This window comes from Sciurus vulgaris, assembly GCF_902686455.1.
Source record: "Sciurus vulgaris genome assembly, chromosome: 9".
In the NCBI taxonomy this organism is placed as follows: Eukaryota; Metazoa; Chordata; class Mammalia; order Rodentia; family Sciuridae; genus Sciurus; species Sciurus vulgaris.
In genome coordinates this window covers 40,663,733-40,684,424 of record NC_136469.1, presented here as the reverse complement: position 1 = coordinate 40,684,424, position 20,692 = coordinate 40,663,733, and the positions used below count along the sequence as shown (strand labels likewise).

Genomic DNA, 20,692 nt, shown 5'->3' with positions numbered 1-20,692 from the left:
ATTGTTTGGTTTTGGTATCAAGACTATACTGGCATCATAGAATGTATTTGGGAGTTTTCCTACTCTTGTATTCCATGGAATAATTTTAGAAAGATTGATAGTAGTTCTTCTTTAAAATTCTGGTAGAGGGCTGGGGTTGTGGCTCACTGGCAGAGTGCTTGCCTGGCATGTGTGAGGCACTAGGTTCAATCCCTCAGCACTGCATAAAAATGAATAAATAAAATAAAGGTATTATGTTTATCGGCAACTAAAAACATTCTGTTTAGGTTTTCTGTGTCTTCCTGGTTCAATTTGGGCAGTCATATGTGTCTATAATTTATAATTTGTCAATGCCTTCCAGATTTTGCAGTTTATTAGAGTATATATTTTCAAAATATCATCCAATGATCTTTTAGATTTTAAAATATCTATGATTATATCTCCTTTAGTTCTAATTATGTTGATTTGGTCCTCTCTTTCTTTTGGTAAGTTTGTCTCGGTATTTATCAATTTAATTTATCATTTTGAAAAACCAATTTTTGTTGCATTGATCCTGTATATTATTTTTTTAATCTCAATTTCTTTAATTTTAACTCTGAAATTTATTATTTCCTATCTTGTACTGATTTGGGAGTTAGTTTATCCCACATTTTTTAAGGCTAAGGGACAGCGTAAGCTTATATATTTGGGATCTCTCTATTTTTATGTTGTAGGCACTCAATGCAATGAATTTTCTTCTTAGTATTTCCTTTATAGTGTCCCTAAGATTTTGATATGTTTTATCATTGTTTTTATTTGTTTCTAAGAATATCTTGATTTCCTCTCTCATTTTTTCTATGACCAATTTTTCATTTAAGAACATATTACTTAATCTCCATGGGTTTTTGTGGTTTCTATTATTTTTCTTGCTGTTGATTTCTAGTATCATTCCATTATGGTTCAATGGGATGCATGCAATTATATCTATTTTTTTTTTTATTTGCTAATACTTGCATTGTGACCTAGAATATAGTCTCTTTTGGAAAAGATTCCATGAGCTGCTATGAAGGTAAATTCAGCTTTTTTGGTGTATAAATATAATAAACATCTGGAGATGTCTATTATATTTATATGATATATAGTATTATTTAAGTTTTATATATCTTTATTGATTTTATGGTTTATGCATAATACCTTTTATATTGGTGATGGGAGTATGTTAAAGCTGACTATAACATATCTAAAAATGGTTGGGTCAGCATTTAACTTCAGTATTAGCAATGCAAAACTGTAGACTAGATTAGGCATTCAAACCAGGTGTGTCTACTATGTAGTATATTATATTAATAATCACAATATGAATAGGGTATGAATTACATAAACTATGAAATAATTTATATAACTAACTTATATCAGTATATTAGTACATATCTTATTATTTAGTGAGATTATATTATTTAGTGGGAATACAATTACTTAAGCATAGAAAAGGTAGGGTGGGAAAGTGAGAGAAAGTTCGAAATTTTTTTTTAAAGTGATTAGAGAAGAGAAAGATAGTAATTAGGAGATGCTAGCTGTGCAGATGAAGAAATAAAAGATTTACAGAAATTAATAAAATAAAGAAATGATGTGGGAACAGAAAAATTTGTTGTGGTTGAAGATTGTGATTAAAGTAAAATGAGTGGGATGAAAACCAAGGTATGGACAAATCAGCAACTGTAATATAACAGTTGGAACCCACGCATAATTGTACCCCACCGAAGACAAATCAAGGATAAATAATAAAAAGGTACAGAAGGAAACAATTAATGTGAAAGTAAAATTATATGAGCATACAAACATTTTTTTCCAAATCTCTCCATGTAGGGAGTACATATACAACCACCCAAACACACAACGTACAGGCACACAAAATTAAAAAGTAGTAAAAGATGATGAAATTGTTTGAAAAAAATAAAAATAGTTAAATTACAAGGTAATAAAAAGAATAGATTAAAATGTGACTACGACCAAAAGAAAAGGAAAAAGAAATGAGGAGAAAAAAAATTAAAATTAAAATAGTTTTAGAAATGAAAACTCTTTGTGATAAATAAAGGGCTCATTTCTGCTAACATGGTTGAAACTTATGGCAGTAATGAATGTTCACCACTGGTATTTGTTTTTGGCTTTGTAACACTTGGATTGCAGACTGGAGGTTGTTAAGCCCTATGACTTATGTTCCTCACTTAGCTGCCAGTCTTTGTGATTAGGATGCAAAGCTGGTAGTAATAGATCTTGTCCTCCAGTCTCTCAGTATACAATAGGATAGCACAATTTGTATATTGATGAATTGTGTGTTTCTTTGGTGGTGGTGCTGTGGAGTTCTAAATTGGAGATTTCAGTAGTTGGGGTTTAGTCTAGATTGAACTCTCTAGGTAGGTATTTGAGAATTGCTGTATACTCCCTACTGAAAGGGGGATGCTTGTCTCTCTGCAGGAAGTCTGAAAAATTCTAGGGTCTCTATAAAATCCACTTTGGGGGCATAGGAACAAAACTTTTACAGGTTTCACCCTCACCACCAGGAATATAAAACACTGGGCATGTGTGCTTGAGTGCAGATTCTCCAGTGTGTCCACTGTAGTGCCGGCAACAATGGGAGCTTTCTCCCTTGGGATCCACAGCCTAAGTGGTCCAGAGAAACTTTTCTTTGTGCCTATTTCAGTCTTTCTAGTTCTGGCACCTCCTGGGAATTTTGGATTTCCTGCAGGAATTCCAAGTCTCTTGTCTCCCAGTCATAGGAGTGTGTGGTAGGGGCTTTGCAGGCAGTGGAAGTGCAGGAAGGACAGTGCAAACATGCCCTTTTCCCTGGCAGAGGACCTGAGTGCAAGTTTTTCCAGTCATGAGGATGCAGCAGGCAGTGTCTTTCTCCAGTAGCTTGAGCTAACGCTTTCCCCAATTGTAAGGATGCAGCAGATGGCTGCCCTCTCTGGTGTCTCTAGTCCTAGCACTGGTTTTCCCTGGCCATGGGAACTCAGCAGGCAGTTGCCCTCTGCAGATCACAAAGTATGACTGCCTTCTCTGGTAAGGTAAGCACATGATTTCTCTGGGAGTGGGGAAATCTGCTGCAATTCCATCAGGTTTTCATACCCTTACTCCCATCTTCAATGGGAGTTATTTTTGGATTTGCTTTCACTGATTTACTTCCCCTACTGACTCTGTTTTTAAATTCAGCCCTCCTCTCTAATTTACAGGTTACACAAAGTCATGTTTTTTTTTAATTAATTATTATTATTTTAATTTCTTTTATCCACCAGCCATGCCATCTCTTTTGTTTGTCTATGCTGCCCCTCCCTCTTAATACTGCCACTGGCAACCATGCTGATACTCAGGCTGGCACTGCTCTAACAAATTATGTCTTATGTTCACATTTCTGACTTCTATGACTCCATAGATTTTCTTTTTCTTTTTACAGTTCCGTATTAAATTTCAGTGAGTTGCCTTAGTTACCCACCTCACAGAGAAGCCATCTTCCCCCATTTAAGTCCAGTGTTAAAAAACTGCTGGGGTGTGCACTTCTCTAGTTTACTGTCTTTCCCCTCAGGTGCTATACATTTTTTAGTTCACAATAGCTAGATTGTGGAACCAACCTGGATGCCCTTCGTCAGATGATTGGATAAAGAAACTCTGGTATAAATATACAATGGAATACTCTTCAGCCATAAAGAATAATAATATTATGGCATTTGCAAATAAGTGGATGGAATTGGAGAATATCATGCTAAGTGAAGTAAGCCAAGCCCAAAAAAACCAAAGGCCAAATGTTTTCCCTGATAAGTGGAGGATGATATATAATGGGAGTGGGGGTGGGGAATGAGAGAATAATGGGGGAACTTTAGAATATGTAGAAGAAAATGAGAGGGAGGCGGTATGAAAAATGGTGGAATGAGACAGACATCATCACCCTATGTACATGTATGATTACACGAATGGTATGAATCTACATTGTGTACAAACATAGAAATGAAATTATGTACCCCATTTGTGGACAATGAATCAAAATGCAGTCTGTAAAAAATTAAAAGATAAATACAAATAATAATTAAAAAAATGATTTGGGATGTCTTTACAATAAAAAATAATAAATGTTTTAATGTAAAATTTTAATGTTAAATTAAATGTTAAAAGAATTTTTAAATTAAAAAATTGAAATTATAGAAGAGTGGAATTTTACCAGTAGCTAAATTTTTTTTTAACCATTGCATTACTGCTGTCTACAGATTTTGATTTTTGTGTGTGTGTGTGTATAAATTTCTACTTACTTTGAAATACTTTTTATTTTTTGTCCATTTTTAGAATATAATATATAGTGTTAATTGAGATGTAAGATTCCAATTGTAGTCATTTTAACTATAACCCTTACCTGTGCCTTCCCCAATTATAAAATGAACTCATTGCATAGATTTTAACCCCAATTTCTTCCTGTCAGAGCAAGGGGCAGTGCTGTATTAAGGATAAAAATAGGCGTTCTGCCTGAAGAAGTGTACTGGCTTACCTGATTTTCTTTGGTAGCATACCCTTTATGGAAGCAAAGTTTGCCTTTAAGAGCTACTTATGTGTTTGATTTCTTGTGACACCCCAGTATTTCTAACACTTTGTGACTTCTTTGACATTTGATTTACATAGTAGCACACAGATTTTCAAGATATTTTGTTGTTTTATTTCTAGTTTATGATGTGCTCAGAGAATATGCTTTGTAAGAGTTCAATTTTGTAAAGTTGATGGTCACTTATTTAAGGGACTACCATGTGGTCTCATGTACAGTACTATAAATGTGCTCTTGAATAAAAAATAAATATCAATTAAAAGAGTTACTAATTGATGTTCAAAATGTTGATTAGCCCTACTAAATTTTTTCCTCACTTATTCTATCAATTAATTAGAAAAGGATGTTAAGAATCAAAAATTGAAATTGTTTATTTCATTCAGTCCTCAATACATTCTTTTTTCCTCCCCTTCTGTGTCTCTGCTTGTTCCCTTTCCTCTATGCTACCAGTCTTTCTTGCATTTATTTATAGTTTCTAATTAATGCAGTATATATATATATATAAGGATTAAAATAATAATAATAATAAATAATGATATCTTATTCCAAAATCCAAGGGAAACTAAAAGTATTTCTTGCAGAAAGGAGAAACATAGGAGAGAAAAGCGGCTTCCAGTGAAATGTTCTTTCATGACATTATTCAGGTGTTACGATAGAAAACTTCATAAAAAATTTCAAAGTTGCTATTTCATTCTGGGTGACTTCACAGCAATAGATTTTACTCAACTATCATGCTTCTGAGAGAATGTCTTTACTCAGATTGAGTACAATGAACTTCTTTTTCAGAAATGCATTTAATGTTTCAGTTAAGACATAAATAGAATGAAGTATGCCCTAGGATAGAGTACATGAAATTTGTGAGCATTATGTTTGATTTTATTTTTTTGAAGTGTTGTAACCTTAACTTATATTATGCTAAGATATGACTTTATGAGAGTTATTTTGTGAGAGATTTTGTTATAAAATAACTATATAAGACTTCTTATGAAGACTTAAGGAATAGGAAACTCCTGCTTTTATCACATTGTGTTTTAAGCTTATTAATAGCCCATTTAAAATGAAATGGAAAGGTCTTATATTAGTACTATGAAAATCAACTCTGAAAAATGATTTGTTAAAATAATATTTTATGACTATCCCAGTTTGAAGTTACTCTGATATTATGTAGTGTGTACTGATTTTGATCTTGAATTAGGAAGAAATAATTCAAATAGAAATAGAAAACAGATGTGAAAAAACGTATATTGCTATTTGAATGACTCATTAATTTTCCTTTAAGAAATAATGCAGTTCTTTGTTGAGATATATTCTGACATTTTACTATTTTTGCACAAAAATGTGCTCCTATTCACATCATTAAATAGGAATTTAAATGGTGCAATATTAAGAGTGATACTTTATTATATATTTTATTATGCTTTATAATATGCATGAAGACACTAGAGTATATTAGTCATTGAGGTAATGAGTAGATATTTCACCATGTAGAATTTTAATGGATAAATGACATTTACATTGGTTATTTATCTAATCTTTTACTTAAGAAAAGTATGCCTGCAAGACTTATCAAGGGCTACACTGTATCTCTTTATACAGACAATGAAGGCTTTGGCAGACAGGACAAATCTGAACTTCTATATCAAACTTTCTATTTCACTCTTGAAGACTTGTAGAGTTAGAGATACTAGTGTTGTATTTGTGATAAATCAAAGAATGGTGGATCATACATATGCATGTTCATTCCAGAACTGCACTGCTTTCATTTGAAATCTGATTCTCACTCTCCATAGGTAAGTGTTCTTGACAAATTTCTTCCTATTTTATTTTCAAGAAAAGAAAATAAGATTATCGTGAGAATTAAAGGGTCAGCATGTATAGGAAGCACTTGCCTGGTGCATGGTATATGTTGTAAAGGGGAATATTATTGTTAACAATAATGTTATCATCAGCTAGAATAATAAATAGGACACTAGTTGTAGAAAGATCCATAGTTTTCATGTTCTCAGGCTGCATACATTTGATTCTGTGACCGCTTTCCCCATCAAAATTATTCCAAGTTGGCCAAAATAAAACTAGGAAACAGAGTAACTTTAATACTCAACTTGCCTTGTCAGAGCAGTTTTGCTGCCGTTATGCCTCTTTTATTATTTTTTTACAAGTTAACAATTTTTTAAAAACTGAGTCTTCAAATGCTGCATGGCACAAAGCTATACTTAGAAGGTACTACTAGGTACAAAAGAAAAAAGTCTTGTACAGCTTTGTGGAGAATTTTGGGCTAATTGACGATCGCCTCATCATCTGTACCATCTCCTGTTTCTTTGCCATAGTGGCTTTGATTTGGGATTATATGCACCCCTTTCCAGGGTCCAAGTCAGTTTTGGTTCTATGTGTTATATCCTATTTTGTGATGATGGGGATTTGGACAATTTATACATCATGCCTCTGATTCTGGCTACCTATCACAGTATTCTTCCATATGGATAATATGTTTCTTTCTATAAACCAAAGGTAATTTTTAGGAGCAGTGCTAAATGTAAATGCAACAAGAATCACATTTATTCAAGTTTTTATTTTTATTTTTTAGTTTTACAGACTGCATTTTGATTCATTGTATGCAAATGGGGTACACATTTTCGTTTCTATGGTTGTGCATGATGTAAATTCATACCATTCATGTAATCATACATGTACATAGGGTAATGATGTCTGTCTCATTCCACCATCTTCCGTACCCCTACCCCCTCCTCCCTCTCATTTCCTTCTACATAATCTAAAGTTCCTCCATTCTTCTCTCACCCTCCCACCCCCTGACCCCTATTATGTATCATCATCACTTATCAGGGAAAACATTCAGCCTTTGGTTTTTTTAAATTGATTGATTTCACTTAGCATGATATTCTCCAATTCCATCCAGATAAATGGTGCAGCCACTCTGGAAAGTAGTATGGAGATTCCTCAGAAAACTTGGAATGGACCCACCTTTTGACCCAATTATCCCACTCCTTGGTGTACACCCAAAGGACTTAAAATTAGCATACTACAGTAATGCAACCACATCAATATACAATGGAATATTATTCAGTCATAAAAAAGAATACCTAAGTCTTTATAAGGAAAAAGGAACATAAGTCAAATAAAAGTGTTTCCTAACATGAAATTAGCATGTGATTAAATGGTGACCATGAAGAAATAGAAAGCCTAACTTGCATTATAAAGACAGCAAATGCCAAGTATCAATCGGAAATGGTAGCAGAAGTTATAAGAGCTTAAAGAAGAAAAGACCTGCTCTTTGAAGGATAGATCATTGGGAAAAGAAATAATCCTGAAAAATAGGTAACTCAGAAAACAGTAGAATTAGGAGTATATATCATGCAAGAGTGTTATGGTTTAGATGTGGTGTCCCCCCAAAAGATCACATGTGAGACAATGCACGAAGGTTCAGAGGAGAAATGATTGGGTTGTAGGAGTCTTAACCCAATCAGTGAATTAATCCCCTGATAGGGATTAACTGAGCAGTAACTGAAGTAATAGAGTGTGGCTGGAGGAGGTGGGAATTGGGGGTGTGGCTATGGGGTATATATTTTGTATCTGCAGAGTAGAATCTTTCTCTGCTGTCTGATCATCATGTGAGCTGCTTCCCTCTGCCACCATATTCTGCCATGTTGTTCTGCCCACCTAAAGCCTGGAGGAACGTAGGCTTCTATCTTTGGATTGAGACCTCTGAAACCATGAGCTGCCCAATTAAACTTTTCCTCTTCTAAAATTATCCTGGTCAGCTCTTTTACTCCCAGCAGTGAAAAAGCTGACTAAAACAAAAACTAATATCTTTTATGAGAAAGAATGGCATATGTAGATTGGTTTACATGAAAAAAATTATCACTAGAAATGGTGAGTATATTTACTTTACCTCATGTGTATTACTGACCAGGTTCTTTTATAAATAGTTCCAATTATAAACTAATACACTCTTTAAAAATAAGCATATGAAAAATATGGAAGCTGGTGGGATTATATTAACATCAGAAAAAGCAGAGTTTAAGTTAAGAAATCTTACTGAAACAAAAAGCAGAACAATTTATAATGCTAAAATCTGAAAAATCATTGACAAGAGGTACTCTCAATGTGAATGTCCCTGATAACAGAAAATCTAAATAAATGAAGACAGAACTGCAATAATTAGTTTGTGACTGAACTGGAACAAATTATATTCCAGGTTTGTATTACTATGATAAAATGTGCCCCACTATTATGTATAACTACAATGCACTAATAAAAAGTAAAATATATTTATTTATAGTTTTAATGTAGTACTTTGTTGGTATGCAAAAAGAGGAAATTCACTGTCATATATTTATATATGTACTTAGCACAATTTGATCAGCTCCATTCCAACTTTCCTCTCTTTTCAGTCCTGCATCCCTCCCCCCTCACTCCTCTTTCTCTGCTCCACTAATTTCCCTTCTATTTCCATGGGCTTCCCCTTTCTTCCCTTCCTTTCTTAATTTTAGTTTAACATCCACATAAGCAAGAAATATTCAGCCTTTGACTCCTAAGTCTGGCTTACTTCACTTAGCATAATGTTCTCCAGTTTCATCCATTTATCATTAAATGTCATAATTTCATTCTTCTTTATGACTTAACAAAACTCCAATGTGTATATATATACCAGATATTTTTGGTCCATTCATCTGTTGATGGGCACCTGAGCTTGTTCTTTGACTTGGCTAATGTGACTTGCACTGATGTAAATGTTGGTGTGCCTATAGAGTATGTTGATTTTAATTCTTTTATATAAATAAGAGGGAGGAAGGTAGCTAGGTCATATGGTGGCTCCATTCCGGGTTTTTAGAGAATCTCCATACTGTTTTCCAGAGTGGTTATAATAATTTGCAGCTCCATCAACAATATAAGAGTGTAAGTTTTTCCCCACATCCTCGCCAGCATTTATTATTTATATTCTTGATGATTGCCATTCTGACTGGAATGAGATAAAATCTCAGTGTAGTTTTTATATGTATTTTTCTGATTGCTAGGGAAGTTGCACTTTTTTTTCTTTGTTAGTCATTTGTATTTCTTCTTTTGAGAAGTGTCTGTTTAGTTCTCTTGTCCATTTATAAATTAGATTATTAATTTTGGGGGGTGTTAAAATTTTGAATTCTTTATATATTCCCGTCAGAGAGCAGCTAGTAAAAATCTTCTCCCATAGACTCTTTTTTCATGCACTTAATTGTTTCCTAAATATTTCATTTTGAATTGACTTTTTTGAAGGGTAAAAAATAGGCATCTAGAAGTTAATGTCTTCTACATATGGATATCCAGTTTTCACAACACTATTTGTTAAAAAGACTATTGTTTTTTCCAATGTATGTTTTTACCACCTCTGTTGGGTATCAGATTGTGTCTTCTGTTCTATTCCATTGATCTTCATACCTGTTTTGGTGCTAATACCATGATGTTTTTGTTACTGTAGCTCTGTAGTGTAATTTAAAGTCTGATATTCTGTGCTTCCAAAATTGGTCTTCTTGCTCAGTATTGCTTTGACTATTTTGTATTCTTTTACTCTCCACATCAATTTTAGGACACTTATGATAGTTCTGTGAAAATGTCATTTATACTTTTATGTAGATAGCATTGAATCTGTATATTGCTTTTGGTAGTATGGCCCTTTTGACAATATTAATTCTGCCTATCTAAGAACATAGGGGTGGTCTTTTGATCTGAGTTTTTCTTCAATTTCTTTCTTTAGTGTTCTATAATTTTTGTTGTGGAAGTATTTCACCTCCTTAGGTAGTTTTGTCACCAACATGATGTTTTTTTGTTTGTTTATTTTGTTTTTTAGTTTATTGTGAATGGGATAATTTTCTTTCTTTGTCAACAGATTCATTATTGGGGTATTGGAAAGCAATCAAATTTTATATTTTGACTTTGAATCCTGCCAGTTTGCTGAATTTGTTTATCAACTCTACAAGTCTTCTGAAGTTTTTGTGCCTTCTAGATGTAGAATCATGTCACCAAAAATCAGTGATAACATAATTTCTTCATTTTCTATTTGTATCTTTTTAATTTCCTCTTCTTGCTGCATTGCTCTAATTAGAGTATGAAGGACTATGTTTAATAGAAGTAGTATGAGTAGATATTACAATCTTATTTTTAATTTTAGTTGAAATGCTTTCTAGTTTTTCTCTATTCAATATAATGTTGGCCTTAGGGTTGTCTTTACAGTGTTGAGGTAAGTTTTTCTATCCTAGTTTCTCTCATATTTTTTGACATAAATGGGTGGAGATTCTGTCAAATGCAATTGAGATGATTAGGTGATTCTTATTCTTAACTATATTTATGTAGTGAATTACATTTATTGATTTACATATTTTGAACCAATCTTGCATCCCTGGGAGGAAACTTATTTGATCATGTTATCCTACCTTCTTAACGTATTTTTGAGTATAGTTTGGCAGTATTTTATTAAGGATTTTTATTATAATTATCTATAATCTGTAGGTATATTGATCTGAAATTTCTTTCCTTGATTTGTCTTTGTTTGGTTTTGGTATCAGGGTTATACTGACTTCATTGAATTTGGCAGTCTTTCCTCCCTTTCAGTTTCATGGAATCATTTGAGGATGACTGGTGTTATTTCTTCGTTAAAATTGTGATGGAATTCAGTTGAGATTCCATCTGGTCCTGAGTTTTTCTTCAAAGAATTTTAATTGCTGCTTCAATTTCATTGCTTGATATTGATCTGTTAACTTTTTCTGTATTCTCATTGTTTAATGTGGATAATCTATGTTTAAACAGTAGCAAAAATACTTCAGTCATCTTTTAGAGTATATAATCTAGGAAAAACAATATGGCTGTTGTGGTATGGATGTGAGGTGTCCCCCAAAAGCTCATGGTGAAACAAAGCAAGAAGGTTCAGAGGAGAAATGATGGTTTGGGGGTATATATTTGTATATGGCAAGTGGGTCTCTCTCAGTTGTCTGATTATCATGTGAGCTGCTTCCCTCTAACCACACACTTCTGCCATGATGTTCTGCCTCACCTCCAGTTCCAAGGAATGGAGTTGGCCTTCTATAGACTAAGACCTCTGAAACTGTGAGCCATAAAATAAACTTTTCCTCCTTTAAAATTGTTCTGGTCAGTTCTTTTAGTCCCAGCAGTGAAAAAGCTGACTAAAAAATTCCCTTAGTTTATCTACACCAATGATTTTTATTCTTGATCTCTTGCTCCTATCACAGATTTATTTATTTATTTATTTTTTTGTTTTTGTACAAGGGGCACTTAACCACTGAGCCACATCCTCAGACCAGACTTTTATTTTGTATTTTGAGACAGGGTCTTACTAAGTTGCTTAGAGTCTCACTAAGTTACTAAGGCAGGCTTTGATCTCAAGGTCATCCTGCCTCACCCTACCAAGCCTCGGGGACTATAGGCATGTGCCACCATGCCCAGCTCCAGGTTCCTTGAATATTCAGATTATGGTCTTCAATTAATTGTTGACTTTATTTTCAATATTATAGGTTTTGTCTTCCTAGCCTGAAGATCTGTCTTCATAGTGGTTGTGCCTATTGAATATACTTTCAGCTGAATTTTTAATTTCATTTACTGAGATTTTTATTTTCAGAATTTCTGTTGGTTCTTTTTCAGTATCTCACATTATAGAAATGATCTTTCACTTCCTATATTTTCTCTCTGAATTTATTCCTTGCATCCTCTTTTTCTTTTTTAAAAATTTTAGTATGTACTTTCTAAATTTTTCAACATTTCCTCACAGTGGTGTCAATGTGATCCATTGTTGAAATGTTGTGTACTGTTTAGGATGGTTTTCTCCCTTTTATTTTCAAAGGATTTGTATGTCTATTTATCTACTGACTTGATTATCTCTTCTACTTTTATGCAAAGGACTATTTAATGAACTTCTTCCTCTTAAGTTCCCCAGTCTGAGTAAATATTCAAGTATTGACATTCTGATTTAATATTTATTCTGCTATTCCCAGTATCAGCACCACATTGAGAGAGGATACTAATCCAACTTAATTACAATCACTTCAGAGCAAAGATACATATGAATCAACCTCTATTGGGGTGGAGAAGTTTGTTAAAAATCTTTTTTATGGTTCCTCTGATTTGGGCCTCAAATTGTAGTAGTGTTTTGGAAAAGGTTATTAAAGATAATAAAAAATACTATTGCATTATATAGGAGCTGAAAAGAGTGGAAGAGAAAAATTGGGTAAATGAGAAAAAAGAAGAAATAGCAAAGATAGAAAACAATAATACAAACCAAAATAAAAAGAAGAAAAAAGATGGTTGGGGGTGGAGTTAGAAGCAGTAGCAGGTAGTGGATGAGGGAAAAGGGGCTAAGAGGAGCTAGTAGAAGAAATGATTCCCTTAATATTTTAAAATTGAAAAAACACAATCAAACAAGGGTGAAAAATTACATGCTAGGGGAAAATCTATCAATTTAAAGTGAAAAGTAATATATGTAAAATCAAAACAGACATTAGAGATATGTATAATAATCCATGCCAAGATGGAGAAATTCCTTATTGGGTCTCTCTGATTTGAATTTCACCACAATTTGGGACCTTTAGATCATGCTCACTATTCTTCAGCTTTACCTCGTGTTTTCCTAGGGGTAAATGTAGTGATTAGAACTGCTCAACTCATAAAATTCTAGGAGGCTCCCTCTGATCTTTGATGTATCTAGGTACCTATTGACTTTCTATTGGGTCAGAGTAGATAGTCCCTAATTGTAAGTTAGCATCCTGATTTTTTCCTGTTAGGGGTGTAGTTTTGTGTGTCTTCCTGATGAAAATCACCAGGCATCCTATGCTGACAAACCCAGTGTGGACTATTTTGTATTGTTGAGAACAGGGTGATATCTGTGCAGCTAACTGTCTTAATCACTGGGATGCAGGCAGTTGCGACTGCACCCTCAAGAGCCAATATAGCACAAACAGGACTGCTGGGCCCTTGTGCTTATCGAGGTTGTTAAGAGATATTGTCTGAGGAATGTGCAGCTGCCTAGAAACCTTATCTATCAAGGACAGGGGGCCCTAACCCCGACTCATCTCCTGCATAGTTCACCCCTTCCCTCCTCCCTTCTTCCTCTAGGACCGTTCAGTTCTGGTGGGACCCAATGAGAATCAAATAGATTGGCAGGACCCAACCAGAGGAGGATAATGTTTAGCTGTTCAAATGTTAACCAATAACATACAGGTCTTTGTGTGTGAATGCTTGGAAATCTCTTAAATAGAGGGCTTTCTTGCCCCTCGGGCCCGCTCCAGCCCCCCAGCCATTGTATCGGTCTGAGGGGCTGGTTGCAGTCCAGGCTCGAGCTTCCTTTAATAAAACCTCGTTGTGTGATTTGCATTACTGTGTGTTCACTTTGACTCTCCGGGGATTAGTTAGAATGGGACCCTAACATTTGGGGGTTCGTCCGGGATAGATTCATCTAACTCTGGCCCAGGAGAGACAAACGGCCCATGGTACCGAGGTTTCTAAGGAAATTTGCTGTGGAAGGAGGATTGGCCACCTCCTGGTAGGACATAAGTCCTGGTTAGAGTTTGGGAGAGAATTCTCGTTTGGTGGAAGGAAAGGGTTGTGAGTTACCCTGGAGGTTCCACTGTCGAAAGTCGCGGGAGACGTCCCCGACGATCAGGAATCATGCTGACGTCCCCAGTGGACGCCAGTTGGGTGGCTGTTTGGTAAGGATCCTTGGTCTGATTCTGGTAGTGTGAATGAGAAGGGCATTGGGGGTGTGAGAGTGGTGTGGCTGACTGGCCAGTGGATGTTGGAGAGTCCTGTGAAAATTTGTTTTACTGCGTGTATCGCCTCCTTTGTTCTTTTTGGTCTGCTTGGTCCTTTTCTCCTCAGGTGACTCCTAAGAAATTCCTCCTGAGTCACTTCTCAGAGGTCTGCACCAGAGGATGGAACTTTGGTGTGGACCACCTAAAGGAGGGTGAGTTTGCTACAGTCTACTACACGAAGTAGCCAATCTTCACCAAGATCTACACTGAGCGAGGTAAGTAAGCTTCTCTCTCTGTGTACCCCACATCTGTTTGAGATGCAGCTTTCTGTCTCTTCATTTTTGGAGGGTAAAATGGGCTACACAACACTCCCGCACATCCACTCCCTCCTGGATGCTCCCCTTCCCTTGCCAGTCAGACGAAGGAGTTCAAATTGTAGGATTAAGACCTGGGACAATTAGTATGGAAATGCCCAGGTTCCCTTTGTTGGAATAGTTAGCCGTCACTAGTCTATCTAGAGTCTCCCTCTTACTGTTCTTGTGCTTAGATGTGCTCACTGTATTCTGCAAGAGGGAGGCATTTAAAATCAACCCCTCCCATGAGACCCTTCAAGAAAAGGCATGAGAGCTGGCTTCAGTTACATGCCCCACCCCAGGTCTCCTTCTGTGGAAATTTTTACCAGAGACACAGTGCAGGACACATGCCTGTGACGTAATGACTCACAGAAGTTCCCCTCGAAGCACCAAAATATATCAGATCCTAAACACCTCTTTGTTTGTCGAACGATAGGCTCCCTTTGTCCTCCCTCAGGTCACCTATCTTAGGCTTAGGGATATTCACTGCAGACTACTTTATAGTCCTTCTCCTTGTTCCTGAGAGATTTGTTTACTCTAGTCCCCCTAGGCAGAGAGCTCAGCAGCTCCCAGCTTGCAGAGCAGACTTAAGGTGAAACCAAAAGACAAGAAAATGACCCCCCCAGGCCTTCACTTCAAACATTGTAACTTCTGAGGAGGAGGAGACAGACACTAATAATAACAAAGGCCTCCCGCCATCTGCCTTTCCCCCTCTGTACCCTTGGAGTACCCATGGCAGTTAGCAGCCCCCCATTCCTCAAGAGTAGTGGGAAATAATGTTTCATGATTTTCTGCATTCAAACCTAACCTGATTCCTCAGCCAGGGAAAAAGGGGTTAAAAGGTCCTAGGCAATTCCCCCTTCCTGGCCTTGCTGAAGCCTGTTTTGGAATGTAAACTGCAGCGGTCTCAGCAGGGGCGGGGGGGGGGGGGGGGGGGTGACCTGAGACAGAAAAAAAAAAAAAAGTGTCCCTTTTAAACTTCTGGGCTTCTACACAGAACTAACTCATTTTCTAGAATTCTTGTTTTGTTTTGTTTTTCTTTAATGCTGTATTTCTGAGCTCATAATTTTGATCCTACATACCTAGGTTAATGATTTTTTTTGATCAGTTCTATTTTTATCCAACTCGAGTTATTTTTAAACATCTGTTACATTGCAATGGAGATAAACATTACAAGGCCTTTACTTTTGTGTTATATGTATATGTTATTGTTTAAGGTCATATTGTCTATGTATGTACCTGACAAAATTGACATAAATAATAAGCACGCATAAAATTAAAATTTTAAAAATGGATCCAAATACTTTTATTCATGTGATTTAAAAGGGTTCAATTTAAAATGAGTAAACTACTAAAAGTAAAATGTCTTTAGAAATAATTTGCAAGTCTCTAGGTGGTCAAACTAATGAAATGTTGATGTTAAACAATGTCTAATATCAATTGTTTCTAGGACTTTTCTTCAACAGGAAAGAGACAGCAAATACTGTTCAGGACACTTGTCTGATACCTTGTTTTATTCAAAATAAGTAAATTAAATTTAACATGTATGGGACTACTCAAATGTGTTTGTGAGCAACATCTGATTAATTTGCAAAGTTAAAATGCTAATTGTTAAATAACATTAAGTACTCTTAAGTCCTTAAATTCCATGGAGTAACATACTTAAACATTATTGGTGTTTTCATAGGTTGGTAAATTAAAAAGGGTTTAAAATTGCTTTGTGTCATTGCTAAAAACAAGGTTATTAAGAGTTATGCCCTAACAGGTAAAACCCCAACCCGGAAGGTGAGTGTTCCATCTGCTCCCTTACCACTTCCCCCTACTCCCACTCCAGTTCTGCAAAGCTCCAAGGAGCTCTTCGATTTGGATTTAGAGTTACCATCTCCCTTCTCACTGTGTTTCAGTTAGAGTACTATAAACAACAAAGTATTTTATCTTGTTAAAATGGAGTAATTTATCTAAATTCAGAAATTTCATAAGAGTTATTTCAGAATGTGAACAAAAAAGGGGTCAACAAATAGGAAAGAGAAAATAAAAGGTTCTGGGCATGGAAATATATTTATTAAAAGGGAAAAGAAAGTGTTTCTGGGTAAGAAAGTGCTTGTGTGATGAAATACATGAGGGTCTAAGTAACTGGTAAGAAAGTCTGTGTAAAGTAAAGAGCAAGTTTCAACAAGTTTGCGTGTAACTAAGTTGGTTGTATGTATGTGAGACAGCTAAAGCTATTTAAGGTTTTTCCTAAGGTGAAATACTAATGTTCTGATATAAACCAAACTTTAATCTATATGGTACAATGACATGGTAAAATGACAAGGATTTCTTAGAAACACTAATTTACTCTTAACTTTGTGTCTATTAAGTTTTATTCTTTAGGACAATTAGTCTTGAAAATTGAGGTTTATACAATTATGGTTAAACAACTGTTAAAGTATTGTACTACATTAGAGTCTAAATTTTTCTTTCAAAACTAAATTTGGTTAATATAAAGGTATCAAGGTAATTGTGAAATGGTCATTCTTTGTATATTAAATGTGTTCATATTTCCAGATATACATCTTTAAAGCAGGAAATTTATCAAGCTGCTATTCTCCAGAATAAACTTGTCTGTAATGGTAATTTTAAACTTAAGGAGTACATTTTATTGGGGATTTATTTTTATCATTTAATATTCTATTATGGGACCTATTATCAATAAGATATATGTAAAATTGGTTACTTATTTCACTGAGATAAAAATTTAAATGTAAATATATTTCTAAGAGTTAGTGACAGCCTGATTTGTTTAAAGGTTCATATTGTAGAAGGTGAAAGCATTTTGCCACACCAAGGAAAATTAAAAACTCTCTCAGCCTTTCTTTGATTGTTTTGGATATAATGTTAGACTGTGTTAACTAATGTTCATATAGACTCAGGAATCAATATATGTAAACTTCTTAAAATGACATTTAAGAAAGAGCACAATGTGCAATAGCAAAAAGGGGACAACAGTGACTGAGATTGGGTCTCTGACCTCAAGACTGTAGCATGCCTGGTGTCTGGGAGTGTTCTTGTGCAGGAGCACAAGAATGCCTAACTGCTGTGGCAGTGCCCTCCCTGGGGAGGCTCTGTTCAGGAGTCCTATCAGTTCTTACATTGATCTCAGGCACACAGTTCTTGGGCAGAAAGAAATTGTTTTGCTAGATAACCAGTGTTTCATCAGCTCCCTTCTCTAGTTCCTGCCCACCTTACAGTAACTTAGGACAGTGGATTTCCTTGAGAGCTACACAGAGTTCCTAACATTGCACTTTGCAGTTGTGAAAAAAAGGTTACATAGATGTTCTAGTCTCTGTAACTTTCCTGAAAACAAAGAATAATACATGGTCTTTAACCTAATAATAAGACATGTATAAAGATTGCTAACATAACTCTTTAGATCTGCATTTCCATCAGAGAACAAAGCTCCATCTGATCTGAGCTTAATCTTCAAAATCTGTGTTTATAAACCTTTATTTTCTAATACTCCTTTGCCCCTCACTGAACTTCAAAATGATGGTCATGGCAAAGGGGAAAAAAAAAAAATTAGCTTCAGGATTAGAACATTTTACTTAAGATTTGTGAAGAGCCCTGCCTTACTGGAGATAAGGCTCTGCCTCACCCTGCTGCATTTTAGAATGACTCCAAAGTAAGCCAGACTTTTACTCATTAAAGTTGTATTCAAAAGTTTGATGTTTGTTGTAAAGATTACTGTGATCTCAAACAGGGTACATAATGCAGAACTCAGCCAAAATTCAAGAGAGCTATTATACAAATATGTTAAATATGTTTTTACTCTTGCTAATTTCATTTTGTAAAATGGTTGCCTGTTACTGTTTGCAGAAGGAGCTGCTTCCAGAACATACAACCTAGGTAATTTGTGATAATAAGCCATCACCTATAGAACAGATAGTGGTAACTTCCAGTACTAAAACAGACTCCAGCTAGATAAAAGGGTACATAACTGTAAAGTTACGGACATTGAAGTTAAAGCCCAGTACTCTTACTTTATGACTGGTGAGACTGATTTGCTGGATGATTAAGATCAAACTTAGAAATTGGAATTACATACAGAGGCCAAGAAAAAAAAAAAAAAAAAAGTATCTTGCCCTCAAAGTCAGCCTGAACCCAGGGAATAAGAGGACTTCTCTAAGGAGTGTTGCATCTTTGGGTCACACAACCTCCTGAATAAGGAGATTGTTGAGACCACTAGAGAATGAAAAATCACTCAGTGCATCTGCTATGGAGGAGGGTCATGGAAAAAGGGAGACATACCTTGATGCTTCCAAAGGAAGTCACCTCATCAAGGAGACCCTGCCTAACTAATGGCACTGGTGGAGCTAAGAAGCTGCTCTTAAGTTCTCTACGAGTGACCCCTGTGGGAACTCAGCTGACTCTTTAACTAGACAGGAACCAGGTCAATTTGACCAGCTTGATCTTAGACACCCAGCAAAACAGTTAAAACCAAAATATAGCCATTCATGGGTGCAGAAGGCTGCTGCTATTTGCTGATGGGCTGCTTCAAGTGGCTCGTGCTGCTCTTACAAAAGACCACGCTTCTTTGCCCAGCGGCTCCAAGCGGCTCCACTTACGGAAAGCTGCTTCTCACACTTTTGGCCCGACCAGTGGGAAAAAAGACACGTACTCTTTAGAAGTTCATGAAGCAGCTTCCCCTTTATTCCAATAACACCCTCAATATATAAGCAGTCTCATGCATAAGGAATTGTAACCAGATATGTCCATCCAATCCTGTTAAAGGTCAAGCAGTCATTCGCTTGAGCATACATACAAAGTATATCTGTCCACATGCTAGGCAGCTGAATGGATTATCATACAGCCAATTGTAAACGTGTTCTGCCTTTCTCCATGCATATTCAGAATGCCATTTGCTCTCTGCCAGTCGCCATCTTTGGATGCACATGGCGTAACCCTGGGCCCCGGGTTCTGCCCGCCATACATGGGCATTTAAAAGAAATAATAGTTAAATGTATTTTAAGTTGTACACTTGTGCTAGCCGACTAGAATAAAGACTGGAAGCTACAAATGAAAGAAAGATTCTTCAGCAAATGTGCCTGATAACTATCAAGAGAAACTGCCAGAGTCAGAAGTTTTTAGTCAGTTCAAGGCCTGCAGACCTTCCTAAGCTACACAGGTAGACTTAATCTATGTTTGCTCGTATGATTATCTATCCCTAAGTAACAGAAGTATAGAGATCTCTACTAAACACAGGTTATACCAATAAAGGGATATTTTACAATAATCAGATGACATTGAGTAGCTTTACTATATTTTGTGGGGACATCTATGACATTAAGAGTTAAATGTTGTGTTTGCATTCCTGATAACCTGGACAATGTTAAAGTCCCCAAATAAAGGTCTCGTCCTCTCCAGCCTTTGCTAGGCCTAGTTATGGGAACAATTTCTCAGTTCTTCCACCTCCTGGTGAGAGATTAACCTCTGTCATTTTCATGATACTCAGTGGCATGTTCCAGATGCTGCAACATTTACTTCATACCAATCTCATTTCAATACTCATGTCTTTTTGTTCTTCTCTCATAGAAGCACCCACCCCAGATGACTTTACAACCTGCTCCACCCAACCAGACTTCTAGCTTGGACCCCTCGATTGACCTGATTTTTAAAAGGGTATTGGGACTAATGACACGTTAACTAACTCAGGCTGACTCCTTACTCTCTGGTGAGTGAGCAAGACAAAGGCCTCAAAGGCAGTTTCAATAGTTAATGACGATGAATCGGACCACTGTCAGGGATTGGTTAACAACAGTTCCACGAACGTGATCTGCTTGTGCTTGCCATATAGTCCTATGGGACTCTTGCCTGCGTGAACCCCCCTGCCTTGCTGACCTTTAAGCTGATTGGTTCCCGCCTAGCCCCCACCCTACATAAAAGCTGTGCAATTTCCTCAATAAACGAGTTCCTGCTGTGACGGGTCTCCCTGATGCGTCTGATTGTTCTCCACACGGAGGGCTGGGAGCGGGTGGTCAGTCGGCCTTACCTATCCCAGTCTGACCTTGTTCGGG

At 36.1% G+C, this 20,692-nt stretch overlaps 1 long non-coding RNA gene across 1 annotated transcript; it reads left to right on the top strand.

The window, feature by feature from the left end:
* The first annotated feature begins 15,569 nt into the window (after positions 1-15,569).
* Positions 15,570-19,139, top strand: LOC306669963. Its single transcript, XR_013766267.1, has 3 exons — positions 15,570-15,843; positions 15,905-17,443; positions 18,917-19,139. It is a non-coding gene; the product is annotated as an uncharacterized lncRNA (long non-coding RNA).
* The last annotated feature ends 1,553 nt before the right edge of the window (positions 19,140-20,692 follow it).